The sequence below is a fragment of the Lissotriton vulgaris genome, chromosome 11 (assembly GCF_964263255.1).
Source record: "Lissotriton vulgaris chromosome 11, aLisVul1.2, whole genome shotgun sequence".
In the NCBI taxonomy this organism is placed as follows: domain Eukaryota; kingdom Metazoa; phylum Chordata; class Amphibia; order Caudata; family Salamandridae; genus Lissotriton; species Lissotriton vulgaris.
This window is the reverse complement of record NC_141699.1, coordinates 1,085,981,710-1,086,001,978: the sequence shown is the minus strand read 5'-3', so window position 1 is coordinate 1,086,001,978 and position 20,269 is coordinate 1,085,981,710. Positions and strand designations below refer to the sequence as shown.

Here is a 20,269-nt window from a genome sequence, read left to right as displayed (position 1 = left end):
TCCGCATCACCACACTGAAATGCATTGTCAAGCATTTTGCCGACTCGCCAGCTCGCACCACTGGCGCGCCTGTGCACGGCTCCTGCTGCTCAGAGTCCAAGAGACGTGCTGCAGCCAGTGCCAGCAGCTGCACTTTGTTCATAAATCGTTAATGATGTATGTTGTAATGGCAGCTCTCAGCTTGTGGGCTTAGTGAGAGAGCGGCAGGGCTAGGCGGCTACAATGTGACAATCCTCGGTGCTGGCTCCAGGCTGGCGCTGTAAGTTCCTTCCGCGCCACGGCTTAAGTTTGACACACCGTTAATTAATGACAGGGGCAGGCCGCCCTCTCAGCATTATGCTGGCTGACACAGCTAGGCACTCACCATGGGCGCCAAGGTACATTCTCGCCTGTAGTGTGTTGGGTCAAGGCCCAACACGTGGTGAAGGAGCTCTAAAGAAGTGACACAGACTCAGGCTTATGGGTTAGCCGGAAAGACCCCGAGCGGTATTCCGCCTTGTTTATTTATACCCCGGTGCGAGCCCGCCCCGGGGTATGCGTGCATGCGTGTAGATTCTGCAACAAAGTATGGGAGAGCCCGAGTGGCTCTCTACATCCCTCCTTCAATTTAGTTCTGTCCTTACAGCAATCAATATTTTCTCGACTCACGGAGATGTCCAGGCAAAGTCTCTCAGATTCTGGCTGGGTCTCGGGTTGGGCCGCAGATTGTAGCGTTGGTTCTGGGCATACGGCGATCCTGCAACCCCGGCTGGGGTTGTCCCTGCACTATATATGAACAACAGAAGGGGACAGAAAAGGGGGACAACTGGCTGTTCTGCGTGTCGTTACACGGCGAAGTGTGGGGGTAGGTTCAGAATGGCGCTGGCCTCGCGCAACTAAGGTAAACTAAGGTAAAATACCGCTAAGCGCAGGTCCCACAAGAACAAGCCGCGTGGACTTACAGAGGGTCTGCAATGGTCTGACGGTATCGCAGGACTACCAGCTTGCCCTAGTCATGGACCTACCAGGTTGTATACTGCAAACTACATAATAAACAAAGTGTAACAATGGGTCAACAGAAAAATAGTGCAGCTATCTAGATGACTGTGTGTGTGATAAAGGAACACAATCCCTGAATCCAAAGTATTCTTGGTGAAAAAATATGTTCCCATCAGATACCCGTCCTGTACCGCCCTACATCACTTGGGATCCTTCACCCGAAGGAAGTGGAAAGAACCACTTAGGATTAGGTAGATTGTGACCTAATCAAAGTGTGAGGGAATGTAAAGTGTGTGGGTCTGAAAGTTTTTTAATGGTATCAGGGGGCACAAAGAATTAACAAAAAGCAGTGCAAGAGGTGCTCATTGTAGCGTGTGAAAGTGAAAGAATTAATATTGGGTTGTGGGAGTGGAAAAGAAGTTTATTGGGGTCCTACCCACACCCAAGGCTAAAAAACAGTGCAAGTAGTGGTAACAAATAACTACTCAGATTTTATCTTGGTCGACATGTTTCTGCAGTATTCAATGGTTCAAAAGATACCAGTCTGCTTCATCAGGACCTTCTTATAATTAAAGTGCAACTGCTGAATTTCAAGTGTTTAGTGTGTATTAAAAAATCATATCACCTGCAAGCACCAGTGGATATGATCCAAGTCATTGAGCAATGGACAGACACACATAAAAAACAACAAAAAAGCACACAGTTAATGACGAAAGCTGCAAAACACAGAGATAAGCTCATAATGTACATATATGCCAAACAATTTATGGTCAGTGTTTGTAACATCAATCAAACATATAAGCCAGGTACATATATCCTGGGTTTTAAGCCAAGCTTATATTCACTCACCCATGTTCTGGGGAATGTACTCTCCACCTCACCCGGCAACAGCTCAGGTACAAATGGAGCACCGCTCTATTAGATGTGAACAAAGAAAAACGAGATGAAAGAGGAAGAGTTCGCTAGAACTCAATCTGAAAACACTTTCCTTCTATCACTGGGGATTTCTATCCAGTGGTAGAAGTGAGTTACTGCTGTTACTGTGATATTCAACCGTAGGCAAATGTAATCCTGCTTTAATTAGCACAGTCTGCACTGTTGAGTCTAATCAGGCATGGTTACAACTAATGCGTAATCGCCCTGTTTAATGCGATGGATAAGGCGATCTATTCTATCTATGTAGATATTAAACCACCATGCGCAGTAAATAGGCACTCTTGGCCATGATATACTGAATATTTGCAAATTGCCATAATGTCTATTAAGTCTTGCAGTGACCATTCATGTTAAGCGTAGAACACTCGTGGGCCGATCGTGTCCTCCGATCTACTCAGCGCACGCATGTGTGTTGCCGCTGTGCTCTAAGTCCGAAATGTGACTAGCCTATTAGGCTGTTCTTAGTGCTCATGCTTGATCTAGTAACATTCGAGTCCACCCGTTTAGCATATAGAGTATTCACAGACCCAACGTGGTCTCTGAAAACGAAGAACCATCAGCCCCAACCATTCTGCTTCGCAACCACCCCACCTCGCTTACCTGTCCGTCGGTACTCCTTGCCTTCCTCTAGGCTGACTTTGGGAGGTACCGACTGGACAGGAAGCGGAATATTTATCACGGAGCTAATTGGTCGAGCGCACAACACGTGTGAGGCGTGTTGCCGTGCGTCACCAAGCGCGTGGAGCGACCCGCGGTGACGTAGTCCGGAAATGTATTCCGGAAATACCCGCTCAGTAGTTTATTTACTCGCTATTCGCCGAGGGAACAAAACGTGAACCTCGCGATAGCGTGCGTGTATTGGTTTCTTGAAAATGTTTATGCACTATTATGCAAACGGCCTCAGAACTACAGAATAGATGGAATTTGTAGTTTGATGGTGACGCTTGGTCCCATTATTATTTTTAAGCAGGAGTATATAATCTAACCTGCTTTTAAACTAATTTGTGTATTCTTTGGTAGGATTAAGGGATAAATTGTGACAGTTGGTCCCCTTTTGTTATTTGTCAACAAAAGTATGTAATGTGCACTTAATCTGAATTTAGAGAAATCGTAAGTTTCTCGGTAGACTTGCGGACAGTACTAGAAAATACAGAACTAATGAGCTAGCATGCCTATAGTTTACACATGATATTAGGCACCGATGGAGTCCCATATTATCAGTATTGAAAAGTTGCAATCCCTGACTGAAAGGCTCATGAGGATCGGTTGGTAGGCAGTGTATTGTGAAGACAAATATGTTACTACGCCCAGTGGGTATTGAACAGGGTACTATGCCACTGGTGTCCTAATTTATAAGGACATCCACGGGATGTCTTCATTCAGACCCGTAATATCGGTCTGTAGTTTGTGCACCCATCTCTGTTCTCTGCGATGTAAAAAGGTACTAATGTCTGTGATATGTTTAGGGATCATTGGCTGTTCGAGCACAGTCCATTGGAGGTCTGTAGGTGCGTGGTGTGCCTCCAAGAAGTGTTTTGTCATACGAGTTGTTTGTTTATTGCAGCGTATTGAACTCTTGTGCTCTGAGATCCTCGTCTTTACTTTTCTCGTGGTCATACCCACGTACCTTTTTTCGCATGGACAGCTGATTAAGTAAATGAGGTTGGAACTGTTACAGTTCGTGAACCTCCGCTGTTCCCAAGGATGTTCTGTACCGATATCTAGTGTTGTGGATTTGCGGGTCTGAGGGCATGCTGCACATTGTCCGCACGGATGGTGTCCAGTTACAGCTGGCATATCCCACAGGGTGCCCGTATTTCTAGGGATTTCAGTCTTTGGTCTTGTGTGAACCAGTTTGTCCCTAAGACTAGGGCCCCTCTTGAAGGCAAATAGGGGAACTGGTAATGTGTCATTTCCCGTGTTCAAAATGCCCCAGTGTTTTTTGATGACACTTGTTATTTGGTTGGATAATGTACCAAATGTTGTCACACATGTCATTCTTTCTGTTTTCTCTTTAGGTGGTGAGATTTCCAATAGGCTCGCTCTGTTGTTGTTTTGTGCTCTTTTCTTGGAGCGGTTTATCAATTGTTTAGGGTAGTCTTTCTCTAAGAGATCTTTTCTTAAGTTGTTTGCATGATTTTCGAAAGATCTCTTATCTGAGCAGTTTCTATGTATGCGAAGAAACTGGCCCATAAGGCAGATTGTCCCGAAGGGACTTGGGGTGGCAGCTATGGTAGTTCAATAGGGAGTTACGAGCCATAGGTTTTTGATAGAGCTCAGACTTAAGTCCGTCTACTGTGCCGATAATCAACAAGTCTAAAAAGGCCAGTCTATCTGTGTGGAATTCCATGGTAAATTTCAGGAACCGATTTCTTAGGTTCAACCACTCATGAAATTCTTTCTGTTGGATTTCTGTCCCTCGCCATACTACCAGAATGTCATCAATGTAGCGTTTCCATGCTCGCAGACACATTAGGTGGGGGTTGGTGTCTGCGAGCACGTGCTGCTGCTCAAATTGATGTACATACAGATTCGCGAGACTAGGGGCAAAAACGCTGCCCATACTAGTCCCGCTGATCTGCAGGTACAAGGAGTCCTCAAAGGCGAAGAAGTTCTCCGTCATGGCCAATGTTGCAAAGTTCATAATGAGTCTGACTGGAGTGATGGAATTAAGTTCCCGGGACAGTAACAAGTCTTCTATTACTTGGAGTGTCTCCGTCTGCGGTATAGAAGTGTATAAACTTTCAACATCAAATGACACCAATAGATCTGTTTTGATGTCATATTCCATGTCAGGCAACAGTCTCAACACATCTTTGGTGTCTTTTAGATAGGAGGGCATCTCCCGCACCATAGGCTGTAAAAACACATCGACAAAGGTCGACAGAGGTTCTAATATCGAACCTATCCCAGATATTATGGGTCGGCCAGGTGGTGGGCGTTGGGCCTTGTGTATTTTAGGGAGCTGATAGAAGTATGGGGTAACCGGATGTGATACCCGCAGATATTGGCCCTCTTTTGGAGTTAGCCAGCCTTCGGCTAAAGCTTCTTCAACAATGTGAGCTATGATGTTAGTTAGTCTGGCCGTGGGGTCCTCCTTAAGTTTTTTATAGGAACGCACATCGTTGAGTTGGCGAAGGCACTCATTCCGATACGTGTCCGCATCAAGAATGACTACCCCACCCCCCTTATCCGCTGGTTTAATTACAAACAGGGGGTTCTCAGTAAGGTCTTTGATAGCAATTTTTTCAACTTTAGTCAGGTTAGAAAACATCTTCTGTTTGTGAGAGAAGAGCTCTTTTACATCATGGTTAACCGCTTCTTCGAACGTTAGCACCTTGGGAGGTTGGCCTAACACTGTAGGGTTGAATGTAGAGGGTTTCTTCAGACCAGTATTGCTAGTAGTGGTTTCTTGCGAACTTCCGATGGTTTTATTTGCAAACAAAAAATGCAGCCTGATTTTACGATAGAGCTTGCTAAGTTCGATTTGGGCCTGAAAGGGATCCGTGTGGTTTGTTGCAACAAAGCCCAGGCCTTTGTTTAGCACTTGCTCTTGGGTTGCAGTGAGTTGTTGGGAGCTCAGGTTAATCACTAGACTGGTGCCGCTGTGGTTGTCGGTTGTTCCTGCGGGATCTTCTTCCCACTCCTCAGATCCATGGTCTGGGGTGGTATATTCCAGCGGACCTGTCCTACTCTGGGGGTTCTTTGACGACCCCGGCTCCTCCGGCCCCCTCCTAAAAAAGGCTGTTGGTTATGATCTCCATAAAATGGAGGTGGGCCATATGGGTTCATCATGGGTGGGAAAGGTGCTTGTCCCCATGGTGAAGGTTGCCACCAAGGTGGAAATTGGGGTTGGGGAAAAGCTGGATTGAATCCTCTCCATCCTCTCCTGTTCCCCCCTCTACCTCTTTGTTTGAAGGAAGATTGGCTGGTGTTTGATCCATCGGAGTCACTTGAGGCTCCATCAGAGCTGGAGCTCCCATAACTGGAGCCACCTTTGTTTCCAGTTTTCTGATTGGTGGGACAGAAGGTATCGCTGGTATAAGGATATATCTTTTCCATGGAGAATTTGGCGAGATCCTTTTTAGTAAAATATTCACCAAACACCAGGAGGACGGGAATAAGTCTAGCAAAGAGTTCAGAGACACGATACTCTTTACAAAACTAGAGAAATTTAAAAAGGATCTCGCCAAATTCTCCATGGAAAAGATATATCCTTATACCAGCGATACCTTCTGTCCCACCAATCAGAAAACTGGAAACAAAGGTGGCTCCAGTTATGGGAGCTCCAGCTCTGATGGAGCCTCAAGTGACTCCGATGGATCAAACACCAGCCAATCTTCCTTCAAACAAAGAGGTAGAGGGGGGAACAGGAGAGGATGGAGAGGATTCAATCCAGCTTTTCCCCAACCGCAATTTCCACCTTGGTGGCAACCTTCACCATGGGGACAAGCACCTTCCCACCCATGATGAACCCATATGGCCCACCTCCATTTTATGGAGATCATAACCAACAGCCTTTTTTAGGAGGGGGCCGGAGGAGCCGGGGTCGTCAAAGAACCCCCAGAGTAGGACAGGTCCGCTGAATATACCACCCCAGACCATGGATCTGAGGAGTGGGAAGAAGATCCCGCAGGAACAACCGACAACCACAGCGGCACCAGTCTAGTGATTAACCTGAGCTCCCAACAACTCACTGCAACCCAAGAGCAAGTGCTAAACAAAGGCCTGGGCTTTGTTGCAACAAACCACACGGATCCCTTTCAGGCCCAAATCGAACTTAGCAAGCTCTATCGTAAAATCAGGCTGCATTTTTTGTTTGCAAATAAAACCATCGGAAGTTCGCAAGAAACCACTACTAGCAATACTGGTCTGAAGAAACCCTCTACATTCAACCCTACAGTGTTAGGCCAACCTCCCAAGGTGCTAACGTTCGAAGAAGCGGTTAACCATGATGTAAAAGAGCTCTTCTCTCACAAACAGAAGATGTTTTCTAACCTGACTAAAGTTGAAAAAATTGCTATCAAAGACCTTACTGAGAACCCCCTGATTGTAATTAAACCAGCGGATAAGGGGGGTGGGGTAGTCATTCTTGATGCGGACACGTATCGGAATGAGTGCCTTCGCCAACTCAACGATGTGCGTTCCTATAAAAAACTTAAGGAGGACCCCACGGCCAGACTAACTAACATCATAGCTCACATTGTTGAAGAAGCTTTAGCCGAAGGCTGGCTAACTCCAAAAGAGGGCCAATATCTGCGGGTATCACATCCGGTTACCCCATACTTCTATCAGCTCCCTAAAATACACAAGGCCCAACGCCCACCACCTGGCCGACCCATAATATCTGGGATAGGTTCGATATTAGAACCTCTGTCGACCTTTGTCGATGTGTTTTTACAGCCTATGGTGCGGGAGATGCCCTCCTATCTAAAAGACACCAAAGATGTGTTGAGACTGTTGCCTGACATGGAATATGACATCAAAACAGATCTATTGGTGTCATTTGATGTTGAAAGTTTATACACTTCTATACCGCAGACGGAGACACTCCAAGTAATAGAAGACTTGTTACTGTCCCGGGAACTTAATTCCATCACTCCAGTCAGACTCATTATGAACTTTGCAACATTGGCCATGACGGAGAACTTCTTCGCCTTTGAGGACTCCTTGTACCTGCAGATCAGCGGGACTAGTATGGGCAGCGTTTTTGCCCCTAGTCTCGCGAATCTGTATGTACATCAATTTGAGCAGCAGCACGTGCTCGCAGACACCAACCCCCACCTAATGTGTCTGCGAGCATGGAAACGCTACATTGATGACATTCTGGTAGTATGGCGAGGGACAGAAATCCAACTGAAAGAATTTCATGAGTGGTTGAACCTAAGAAATCGGTTCCTGAAATTTACCATGGAATTCCACACAGATAGACTGGCCTTTTTAGACCTGTTGATTATCGGCACAGTAGACGGACTTAAGTCTGAGCTCTATCAAAAACCTATGGCTCGTAACTCCCTATTGAACTACCATAGCTGCCACCCCAAGTCCCTTCGGGACAATCTGCCTTATGGGCAGTTTCTTCGCATACATAGAAACTGCTCAGATAAGAGATCTTTCGAAAATCATGCAAACAACTTAAGAAAAGATCTCTTAGAGAAAGACTACCCTAAACAATTGATAAACCGCTCCAAGAAAAGAGCACAAAACAACAACAGAGCGAGCCTATTGGAAATCTCACCACCTAAAGAGAAAACAGAAAGAATGACATGTGTGACAACATTTGGTACATTATCCAACCAAATAACAAGTGTCATCAAAAAACACTGGGGCATTTTGAACACGGGAAATGACACATTACCAGTTCCCCTATTTGCCTTCAAGAGGGGCCCTAGTCTTAGGGACAAACTGGTTCACACAAGACCAAAGACTGAAATCCCTAGAAATACGGGCACCCTGTGGGATATGCCAGCTGTAACTGGACACCATCCGTGCGGACAATGTGCAGCATGCCCTCAGACCCGCAAATCCACAACACTAGATATCGGTACAGAACATCCTTGGGAACAGCGGAGATTCACGAACTGTAACAGTTCCAACCTCATTTACTTAATCAGCTGTCCATGCGAAAAAAGGTACGTGGGTATGACCACGAGAAAAGTAAAGACGAGGATCTCAGAGCACAAGAGTTCAATACGCTGCAATAAACAAACAACTCGTATGACAAAACACTTCTTGGAGGCACACCACGCACCTACAGACCTCCAATGGACTGTGCTCGAACAGCCAATGATCCCTAAACATATCACAGACATTAGTACCTTTTTACATCGCAGAGAACAGAGATGGGTGCACAAACTACAGACCGATATTACGGGTCTGAATGAAGACATCCCGTGGATGTCCTTATAAATTAGGACACCAGTGGCATAGTACCCTGTTCAATACCCACTGGGCGTAGTAACATATTTGTCTTCACAATACACTGCCTACCAACCGATCCTCATGAGCCTTTCAGTCAGGGACTGCAACTTTTCAATACTGATAATATGGGACTCCATCGGTGCCTAATATCATGTGTAAACTATAGGCATGCTAGCTCATTAGTTCTGTATTTTCTAGTACTGTCCGCAAGTCTACCGAGAAACTTACGATTTCTCTAAATTCAGATTAAGTGCACATTACATACTTTTGTTGACAAATAACAAAAGGGGACCAACTGTCACAATTTATCCCTTAATCCTACCAAAGAATACACAAATTAGTTTAAAAGCAGGTTAGATTATATACTCCTGCTTAAAAATAATAATGGGACCAAGCGTCACCATCAAACTACAAATTCCATCTATTCTGTAGTTCTGAGGCCGTTTGCACAATAGTGCATAAACATTTTCAAGAAACCAATACACGCACGCTATCGCGAGGTTCACGTTTTGTTCCCTCGGCGAATAGCGAGTAAATAAACTACTGAGCGGGTATTTCCGGACTACATTTCCGGACTACGTCACCGCGGGTCGCTCCACGCGCTTGGTGACGCACGGCAACACGCCTCACACGTGTTGTGCGCTCGACCAATTAGCTCCGTGATAAATATTCCGCTTTCTGTCCAGTCGGTACCTCCCAAAGTCAGCCTAGAGGAAGGCGAGGAGTACCGACGGACAGGTAAGCGAGGCGGGGTGGTTGCGAAGCAGAATGGTTGGGGCTGATGGTTCTTCGTTTTCAGAGACCACGTTGGGTCTGTGAATACTCTATATGCTAAACGGGTGGACTCGAATGTTACTAGATCAAGCATGAGCACTAAGAACAGCCTAATAGGCTAGTCACATTTCGGACTTAGAGCACAGCGGCAACACACATGCGTGCGCTGAGTAGATCGGAGGACACGATCGGCCCACGAGTGTTCTACGCTTAACATGAATGGTCACTGCAAGACTTAATAGACATTATGGCAATTTGCAAATATTCAGTATATCATGGCCAAGAGTGCCTATTTACTGCGCATGGTGGTTTAATATCTACATAGATAGAATAGATCGCCTTATCCATCGCATTAAACAGGGCGATTACGCATTAGTTGTAACCATGCCTGATTAGACTCAACAGTGCAGACTGTGCTAATTAAAGCAGGATTACATTTGCCTACGGTTGAATATCACAGTAACAGCAGTAACTCACTTCTACCACTGGATAGAAATCCCCAGTGATAGAAGGAAAGTTTTCAGATTGAGTTCTAGCGAACTCTTCCTCTTTCATCTCGTTTTTCTTTGTTCACATCTAATAGAGCGGTGCTCCATTTGTACCTGAGCTGTTGCCGGGTGAGGTGGAGAGTACATTCCCCAGAACATGGGTGAGTGAATATAAGCTTGGCTTAAAACCCAGGATATATGTACCTGGCTTATATGTTTGATTGATGTTACAAACACTGACCATAAATTGTTTGGCATATATGTACATTATGAGCTTATCTCTGTGTTTTGCAGCTTTCGTCATTAACTGTGTGCTTTTTTGTTGTTTTTTATGTGTGTCTGTCCATTGCTCAATGACTTGGATCATATCCACTGGTGCTTGCAGGTGATATGATTTTTTAATACACACTAAACACTTGAAATTCAGCAGTTGCACTTTAATTATAAGAAGGTCCTGATGAAGCAGACTGGTATCTTTTGAACTATTGAATACTGCAGAAACATGTCGACCAAGATAAAATCTGAGTAGTTATTTGTTACCACTACTTGCACTGTTTTTTAGCCTTGGGTGTGGGTAGGACCCCAATAAACTTCTTTTCCACTCCCACAACCCAATATTAATTCTTTCACTTTCACACGCTACAATGAGCACCTCTTGCACTGCTTTTTGTTAATTCTTTGTGCCCCCTGATACCATTAAAAAACTTTCAGACCCACACACTTTACATTCCCTCACACTTTGATTAGGTCACAATCTACCTAATCCTAAGTGGTTCTTTCCACTTCCTTCGGGTGAAGGATCCCAAGTGATGTAGGGCGATACAGGACGGGTATCTGATGGGAACATATTTTTTCACCAAGAATACTTTGGATTCAGGGATTGTGTTCCTTTATCACACACACAGTAATCTAGATAGCTGCACTATTTTTCTGTTGACCCATTGTTACACTTTGTTTATTATGTAGTTATAGGGACTGTAACAATGCCAGGTCATTAAATATTTCCCATTCATGCCCCCCTTAGTGTATTATATGTATACTGCAAACACCATAGCCCACTTCCGGGCCCCTGTTTAGTTTATGAGCACAATTTGGTCCTGAAGAATTGCCTTTAGGACATGAAACATGTTGACCACACATGAGGGTTGAAATGAGACCATACTAATGTAATCTTGGTTCTCGATACCCCTCATTGCACTTTTTAATAAGGTGGCTAACCACATGAATAAAGGATACTTAGTGGACGAACCAACCTTTTTTAAACTCACACTTTGCTCACTACTCCCCTTCTCTAAGTCCCTCACACGCTATCAAACCACGGCAAGGCACAAAAGATCTCCTCAAAAGTGTAACACTTGTTGTTACCCGTCAGGCATTGCAGCGCCAGCTTGACGTTGGAGCAGGAAGCCGATGATGATACAACACCACAAGGGCTGAACGAAACATGTCATCCAGCCTATTAGTTGTGTGAGGTTTCTTAGTTCCGACAAGGGACCTGCCTAGTTCCCTGATTGTCGACTTCACGAGTCAATTTAGAGAGAGAGACTCTTTTATAAGATCATTCCCAGGGGAACTTTGTATAACTCTTTTGTTACATGTTGTCCCTGCACTCTCACCACTGGGGGCCAACCAGGGTCGGTTGTTCTCGACGGTGAGGTTTTGCAGTGTCATTCTGGGCGGACTCTCTCCTCTTTGCCTAGCTATGGGTGACCCTGGCAATGATCCTCCGAGATCTAGACCTCCATCATCTGCTGCCTCCGGACATTCCGTGGTGTGTTGGCCTCCAGTTGTCTCACTTGTTTTCTTAAAACATGACACGTTGCGGGTCACTACTTGTCCATTTCGCCTTGCAGTCACCATCGTCCCTTGGACCTTGTCTACGATCCACACCTTAGATTCATAAGGCATGCGGAATTTCCATCCCGGGTGCCGATCTCGCACTACGACCGTGTCTCCCTCCTGCAGAGTAGGCTCCTTGGCATGGCGATACTCACTCGCCTTCTGGTTGGTGGTCCGCCTCCGAGCTTGAATGACCTCATCATCTCTTTCTTCGGGCACCCAGGTGCTGTCTGTCGGGATGCTATCACGGGGCGCTCTCTTGAATAGCACATGGGCGGGAGCACTTTTTGTGGTGCTGTGAGGCGTCTGCCGATAGGCCCCTAGAAACTGATCAAGGGCCATTTCCGGATCCTCCTCACTGATCCTCAGGGCTCTGTTGAGTGTTCTCATTAATCTCTCGACTTCCCCGTTTGCCTGGGGCCACAGCGGGGTGATTTTCCTATGCTTGATCCGGAGGCTCTCGAGATAGTTCTGAAATTCTCTCCCTTGGAAGGGGGGCCCGTTATCAGATTTGATTTCGTCCGGGAGTCCCATGGTGTCAAAAATGCGATTCAAAGCCTTTTTGACTTGGGGAAATGCTGTCGAAGATATGACCTCAACTACCGGGAACTTTGAGAACAAATCGACAAGGACAAACATGTGTCAGCAATCTGGGAAGCTCCCGAAGTCTATGTTGAGGTGTGTCCAGGGCGTCTGGGCTGCATCCTCGGTGATCACCGGTGCTGGGGTTGGGTCACTGCCCGTGATTGTGCAGGCATGGCAGGATCGTACCATCGCGTCAACTTGACTGTCCATGGTTGGGATCCATACCTTGCTTCTTAGACTGGCCTACGTGTGCCAGAGCTAACGCTCATTGTTGGAGACTCTCAGGCTTTACGATGAGATGTCCTCTGAGAATGACTCTTTCATCGCCCACGCTCAGCTCACTCCGGATTTGCCACAGCTGTTGTCGCGCATGGCTCACTTCCAATCGAAGGCTTGGTGCTCCAACTAGAAAATGGGCCCAGCGGTTTCCTTCCAGAGCATGGCGAACTCTCACTAGCGTCTCATCCGTGGCGGTCGCTTCACCTATTTCCTTCAGCATCATGTTTTCTGGGCATGCTGCCTGCGAGACCATGTGGACGAACTCCTCAGCTTCCACACCTTCTTCTTGCGGTGGATGTTGGCTGACGACATCGGGGTGGGGGGATAGGTAGTCAGCCAGATTGTGTGCCCCAGGTCGGAATACAATCCTGAAGTTATATCCCTGTAGCTCCCCTTGGAGCTAAGATTTGCCTCTACTGAACCCATCTTTCGCCGCAAATTAAAGACTTGGTTGTTCTCCTCTTGATTTTCTGTTCTTTTTCTTGTCTCTGGGCTCTTTAGTTGTTAGCGCCGGGACACCCCCTCGGGGGTAGCCGTGCGCTCTATAAAATCCTAAAATAAATAAAAAATAGCTGGACGGCCCAGCGTTCGATACTAGGGGTTCCAGCCTGGATGACCCTGCAAACGATGGCAGCAGTGGCATGTGGTCCGTCAGCACAGTGAGTTCCTGCCCGCACAGATAAAGGTGGAAATGTTGACATGCCCATTTTATGGCCAGGGCCTCTCTTTCGATCTGGGCATACCTGGTCTCAGTGTCAGACAACGCCTTGCTGGCATATGCGACTGGCTTCCACACTTCTGGTCCGTGTTCCTGCAGGAGCACCGCCCCCAGGCCCACTGGGCTGGCATCAACGATAAGCTCTGTTCTGTGGCGGGGCTGGAAGTAGGCCATTACAGTAGTGTCCAGGGGGTTGGCCTTGATGTCTTGAAATGCGTTGTTGGCCGCTACCGTCCCTTCCCACTTGTGGTCCATCCGCGTGAGGGCTCTGAGGGGTTCTGCAAGCGCGGCCAGGTTGGGTATAAACCGGCCACAGTAAGTGGCCATGCCTAGGAAGCTGCGCACTTCAGTGGGGTTCCTTGGAGTGCTCGCTGCCTTGATCGCCTCTGCCTTTTTGGGATCAACTTTAAGTCCTTCCCTTGTGAACGTGTAGCCAAAGAAGTCTATTGATTCTTGATAAAAGGAACATTGCGACCGGTGTAGGGTTAGTCCGCTGTCCACGAGCCTTTGGAGGGTAGCCCTCAGGTGTGCGTGGTGTTCCTCGAGGGTCGCCGAGTATACCAATATATCGTCACTCAGATTGATTACTCCACTCAGTCCGGATAGTAGTTCACGTATGGCGTTTTGGAACACCTCAGCAGCGGATGAGACACCAAAGCTTAACCGTTTATAGCGTCAAAGTCCCACATGGGTTGAGAAGGTAGTGATATACCTACTTGCTGGTTCCAACTCGAGCTGATGGTATCCCGAGTTGAGGTCTAGTTTCGAGAACCATTTCGCCCCGTTCAGATCAGCCACTATATCATCCATGGTAGGGGTGATGTGTCGTTCTCGTTTGACGGCCGCATTGTGCAGCCTCATGTCCACACACAACCTGATCGCCCCAGGTTGTTTTGGCTTTGGTGCTACTACCAACGGGGAAACCCAGGGTGTTGGGCCCGACACCTTTTCTATGACGCCAAGATCTTCCAATTTCCGGAGTTCTTCTTCGACTTGGGGCCTCAAATTGAATGGTACTCTCCTGTGTCAGAGGGCTACCGGCTGTACGGATGTGTCTATATGCAGCTTGAACTTCCGTCCTTTGAGTTTTCCGAAGCCTTGAAACAACGCTGGGAAGTCCTTCAACAGGATGTCTGCATGTGCCTGATGCACCTGGTTGGCAAAGAACACAAGTCCAAGGTCCTCTGCCGTGTGGTAGCTCAGAAGGGTGCCTTTCTTCCCCTCCGTGATGTGGAACCGTGTTTCCGTGGAATAATCGCCATTTACGACGGTCGTTTGGATCACTCCCCTTAGCGGTAGTGGCTCTGTGCCGCCATAGGTGTAAATCCTTGTGGTGGAAGGTGCCAGAGGGGGCTTGGGAGACATTCTCTCATATTGATCTGAATCCATGACATTCACGGATGCCCCCGTGTCTATCAGGGCTTTTACTTGGGTGCCTTCTATAGCTATGGAGCACATGGGCAGTGGCCTTCTCCTGGTGGACGCTCTGCTGACGTAGGAGATGACATACACCTCATCGTCCTCATCGTCTTCATATCGAGGTCGTCTCTCCTGAGCTTGGTGGTCTGGAGGGGGTGGGTCGTGGTCAAGCGATAGCTGTCGGATGCGCTGCGTCACTGCCCTGGCTCTCGGACCAGCTGGCTTGTACTTTCCTCCCCTACATACCGCGGCGAAATGGTTTAACCGCCCGCACTTTAGGCACGTCTTTCCTTTCGCACCGCATGTGGCCGTCGCAGGATGGTCTTCACCACAGTATCCACATGGATTTCCTCGGGAGGTGGCATTTCGTGGGCGAACGGCTGGGAATCTCCTCTGGAATCCGTCAATTCTCTCCTCCTTAATCGGCGTCGTCCTTGCGGCAGCCGGGTCGATTACCGATGTGCAAAGCGCAGCCTCCATCTCCTCCGCCCTCGCATCGGACAGCTCGTGTGACCTGGCTAGGATCAGTATTTCATCAAGTGATATGCCCGGTTGGCGGAGAATGAGCTTTCTCAGCAGTTTCAACTTGCAGCCCACTATGATTTGGTCTTGGATTTCCTCCCGTGGGTTGGTGAATGGGAAGGTGCTGGCAAGCCGGCGCAGCCTAGCGTAGTACATGTCGACGGACTCCGACTCAGTTTGCCATGATCGTTTGAATTTGAATTTTTCAAAGTCATTATTGAGTTGGGGATCAAAGTGCGCATTAAGTGCAGCGACCGCGGCGTCATAGTCATGCTCGGGTCCCGTGTTGGGGAGCGATTCGAACAACTCGTAGATCTCTGGCCCACCATACAGGATGAGGAGCGACCTTTTTACAGTTCCATCCGTCTCCCTGGTGCCTTTAAAGTATAGGTTGAGCCTTCCAACCAACGCCTTCCATCGTAGTGCCGCCGTTGCAGGGTCTGCTGCCTCGCTAAACGGGGGAATGGGCGCTGCGCCAGAGTGTAGGTGGGTGGGTGTCATCAGAGCGGGGGCTCCGGCTCGGTTCTGGGCCGGTGGCGGCGGCGGCGCAGCTATCACTGGTGGTGGTTACGTTACGTTAAAAAATATTTGTACCACGCACGTTCACCAACGGTTTCATGGCGCTCTTGACATGCTATCACTGGTGGTGGTGCGACCATTGGAGGTAGGTTTTGGCCTGCCCCATCTTGGCCCGCTCTTGGCGCTGTTACTGACATGGTTCAGCCCTCTCTTGGCCCTTCCAGAGCTTTCCGATTGGTCCCAGTGTGGTGGAGCCTCTTACCCTGGTATTCAGGCTGGCCCGGGCCCGTGGTTGATATGAGGATGCTTACGCTGCCCCTTGTTCCCCTCGGGTGAGTTTGACAAGACCACTAGGCGTGTGTGCTCGGACTCTGTCTTGACTGGGGTCAGGAGAGTTCCTTCTGCCGTTTGGCTTTGCCTGTGCTTGTTATCTATACTCCTCAGCAGGTAGGGCTTGTGCTCCCTCCTCCCCTCCGGGCTGTGTTCGCTGAGTATGGGGCCGGGGTGTGTGCCTGGCGTCTTCCTGCCGTTTGGCTTTGCCTGTGCTTGTTGCCTTGCCCTTCTCCGCTCCGGGCCGTGTTCGCTGGGGACAGGGCCAGGGTGTGTAACGGGCGTCCGTGCCCGCCTGCGGAGACCGCGGCTGCGGCGAGGCTGGGGGCGGGTGCTGGGCCTCACCGAGACCACGTGGTGCCGCCACGCGAGTTGCGTGTTGCTCTTCCCCCTGGGACGGGCGCTCTGGCGTCACTGGGCTTCAGCGCTGCAGACACCTCCACGATGTGGGAGGATAAGGACACGCAGGGGTGCCGCGCTGGCGGGATAGCCGCAGACTCACCCGCACCTCCTGGCTGGATACCGCGCACCCTGACCCTCTGGCGAGTCCCGCCGGCTGAAGGCGCTCCCACCAGGGAGACGCGTGGGCGGGTCTCGGAAAGCCGGGTTCAGCACAGCAACACACGCGGGTGGGCTCAGCAGTAGGATGCAGGCACACAGCGGCGCCACCGACAGAGGCAGCCCGGCACGCGTGCAGGTAGGCCGGGCTCGTCGCCAATGTAGTGTGTTGGGTCAAGGCCCCACACGTGGTGAAGGAGCTCTAAAGAAGTGACACAGACTCAGGCTTATGGGTTTGCCGGAAAGACCCTGAGCGGTCTTCCTCCTTGTTTATTTATACCCCGGTGCATGAATGCATGCGTGTAGATTCTGCAACAAAGTATTGGAGAGCCCGAGTGCCTCTCTACATCGCCCACCGCGACATTCACTGAAGTCAGGACAAGTTTAATTAGACGAGCCGCACGGCCACATGTAGCGCGGGCGTACGACAGACAGTGAGTGATGTTAGCTTCCTCACATCCGCGTTGAGGGCCAGCCGCGCTGCCTAATTTTGCGAGAACCTGCCGCCCGCGACCGGACACACACCGTCATGGGCAGTGGGGTGCTGCACTACAGTTTAGCAGCCATGAGATTTACGGGGCCGGAGCGAGTCATGCACCCACCACGGTCGCTGCCAGGAGCCCCTAAGTGGGGCTGCGGAAAGTCGTTGCAGCAGGCTGGCCCTTTCCGCTGATGGCGCTACCTGCTACAGAGTACAAGTAAGTGTCTGTGTCACAAGTCGTTATCTCCAATTCTTCTCCAATTATTTTAACCATGTCTGATACTGAGCAAACTAAAGTTGAAGCAACTGAACCTGAGGCCTCAGAGCCTGTAGCTCCACTATAACAGTGACCATAATGGGCTGAGTATACTCACGCAAGCTGTGGCTGGTGCCTCACCGGCTGTGGGGCTGGGGCAGCAGCACAACACTGCACCTGCTCGAAAATCGTGACAAGCCACTTCTCATTTGTAAGATGCCCTCAAATATCCCGGTTTACAAGGGGGGTCCTCAGCAGGCAGAACTGTGATCCTTGGTAACATTGGGACATGTTCTGCTGTGTGCCTGTCAATTCCACTCCCAGAGAAGGTGACACAGAGCGACCCTATGCTTTGTGGTCTTTGGGGCCTGTAAGTGATCGTGCTCCTGGGCAAAGCCATGTGTATGAACACCGTCCATCCAAGCCAAAGAGCAGACCTTTCTCAGTCTGCACTCCTGTGATCCCGCAGTATGGCCCCAGTTTGAAAATGATTACAGCTATCGCCGGGGTCAACCCGTTCTGGCTGTCATGTCTGGTCAGCATCGGTGTTCGCAGTGCCCATGTGTAAGGTATAGGCACAGTTCACTAAACTGCATAACAAATAGTAGCGCACACTCTTTAAAATGAAAGACAAGTAAAACTTAAATAATCAGTAGGATTATTTTTTTACATTACGAACTTCTGACCTTTTCCATTACGAAATGTTTTCATCACATCTATCATACTACATAGAAGAGTTAAAAGAAAATGTGCATTATCTTTTGTTATCTATTTTGTTTTACATCTGCAATATTATGTTATTGGCGTTTCTCTGTACTGTAAGTTAACATTTTTAATAACACTAATGTGCACTCTGGTATTGTTGCGAGCATGGAAGCTGAGGCTTCCTAGCAGAAACAAGTGGCCTGTTTGGGGGCGGGGCTCTCTGTGTCATATTAGTTAGTGTCCTTCCATTTCTGGGGCCTCATTTATGAGAAGTGACGCATCGCTGCGTGAAAACAGCGATGCGTCACTTCTCACTGCGCACTCCTTACGACATTCCTGATGCGTCATATTTAATGTATTACGCATCATGTCGCAAGGAGTTACAGATACGTCAGTATTTCTGACGTATCTGTAAGCGCAAAAGTGACGCATTGCTGGAGCGTGTCACAAAAGTGACGCAACTCCAGCAATGCGTCCTTTCACATGGGGAAAGCCCCATGTGAAAGGGCTTGCGTCAGTCTTACTCCTGCTGTGAGCCAGGCGCAGGATTTTGACGCAACAGCGTCCTAAAAGTGACGCAGTGAAATCTCATAGATTTCACTGCGTCACTTCTATGACCCTTTCTTGCGCCAGAACGCCCCCCTTGCATACATTATACCTGGCGCAGGTATAATGTGGCGCAGGGGTTTACAAAGTGACACATCTACCTAGATGCGTCACTTTTCACTGCGCACTCCTTACGACATTCCTGATGCGTCATATTTAATGTATTACGCATCATGTCGCAAGGAGTTACAGATACGTCAGTATTTCTGACGTATCTGTAAGCGCAAAAGTGACGCATTGCTGGAGCGTGTCACAAAAGTGACGCAACTCCAGCAATGCGTCCTTTCACATGGGGAAAGCCCCATGTGAAAGGGCTTGCGTCAGTCTTACTCCTGCTGTGAGCCAGGCGCAAGATTTTGACGCAACAGCGTCCTAAAAGTGACGCAGTGAAATCTCATAGATTTCACTGCGTCACTTCTATGACCCTTTCTTGCGCCAGAACGCCCCCCTTGCATACATTATACCTGGCGCAGGTATAATGTGGCGCAGGGGTTTACAAAGTGACACATCTACCTAGATGCGTCACTTTTTAAATATGGCGCAACGAGGCGCATTTTTTACACCGCTGGTGCGTCACAAAAAGTGACGCACTGGCGGCGCAAAACTGACGCAAGGCCTCATAAATGAGGCCCCTGGTGTATAGCAGCAGTTTTAAGATTTGTTTACAGTTTCTTGTGCCTCACATGGGTTTAGCTTCTAATATTTATATGTTTCCCTCCTCTTCATTACTTGATTTTGTTCGCGAGAAAGTGTCACTCATAGTTATTGAAATGCACTCATAATAACACTGTAATTATGAAAATGTCACACATAGCAATCTGAAACCTTGGCAGCTATGTATCGTAAAGGTTAAATTGCGGTCAGCTCTTCAAGTAAGCTGCATTTCTTCAAACCATTATTTTTGTAAACGGTCACTGTGTTCTGCACTATTAAATGTAGTTTTCATTTAATACAAACTACACGTTAATTCTGCACACATGTTTAATAAAAGCACATTATAAAGTTGAGACAAAATCTAAACTAGTACATTAAATCAAACTATTAAATATAGTTGTGCATGTTTAAGCATTTCCTGAAGCACAATATTTATTCAAAGGAAAAAGTCTAGTTAAGGCCTGGCATTAAGTATTTAAGCATCGTAATTTCAGCACCAATTGTCTGCGTGTCGTTTTAAAATGCATTTTTTTCACGTTTCACGTAGGCATATTAACATGGTTCTAGATTAATTTTGTAAACCAATTTTCTTCCTCTATCAGCAATAAACATCACACAAATGGTCAGCATACCTTTAGCGCTCCTAAATGAATTTCAGTTAAGCATTAAAGAACATTCTAGGGAATGTTCTAAAGAAATAC

General features: G+C 47.9%; 1 protein-coding gene across 2 annotated transcripts in view; it reads left to right on the top strand.

Moving 5' to 3' along the window:
• Positions 1-20,269, top strand: part of LOC147684183 (cytochrome P450 2J2-like) — a 326,697-nt gene that overhangs the window by 121,070 nt on the left and 185,358 nt on the right. The gene's annotated exons all lie outside the window — the stretch shown is intronic.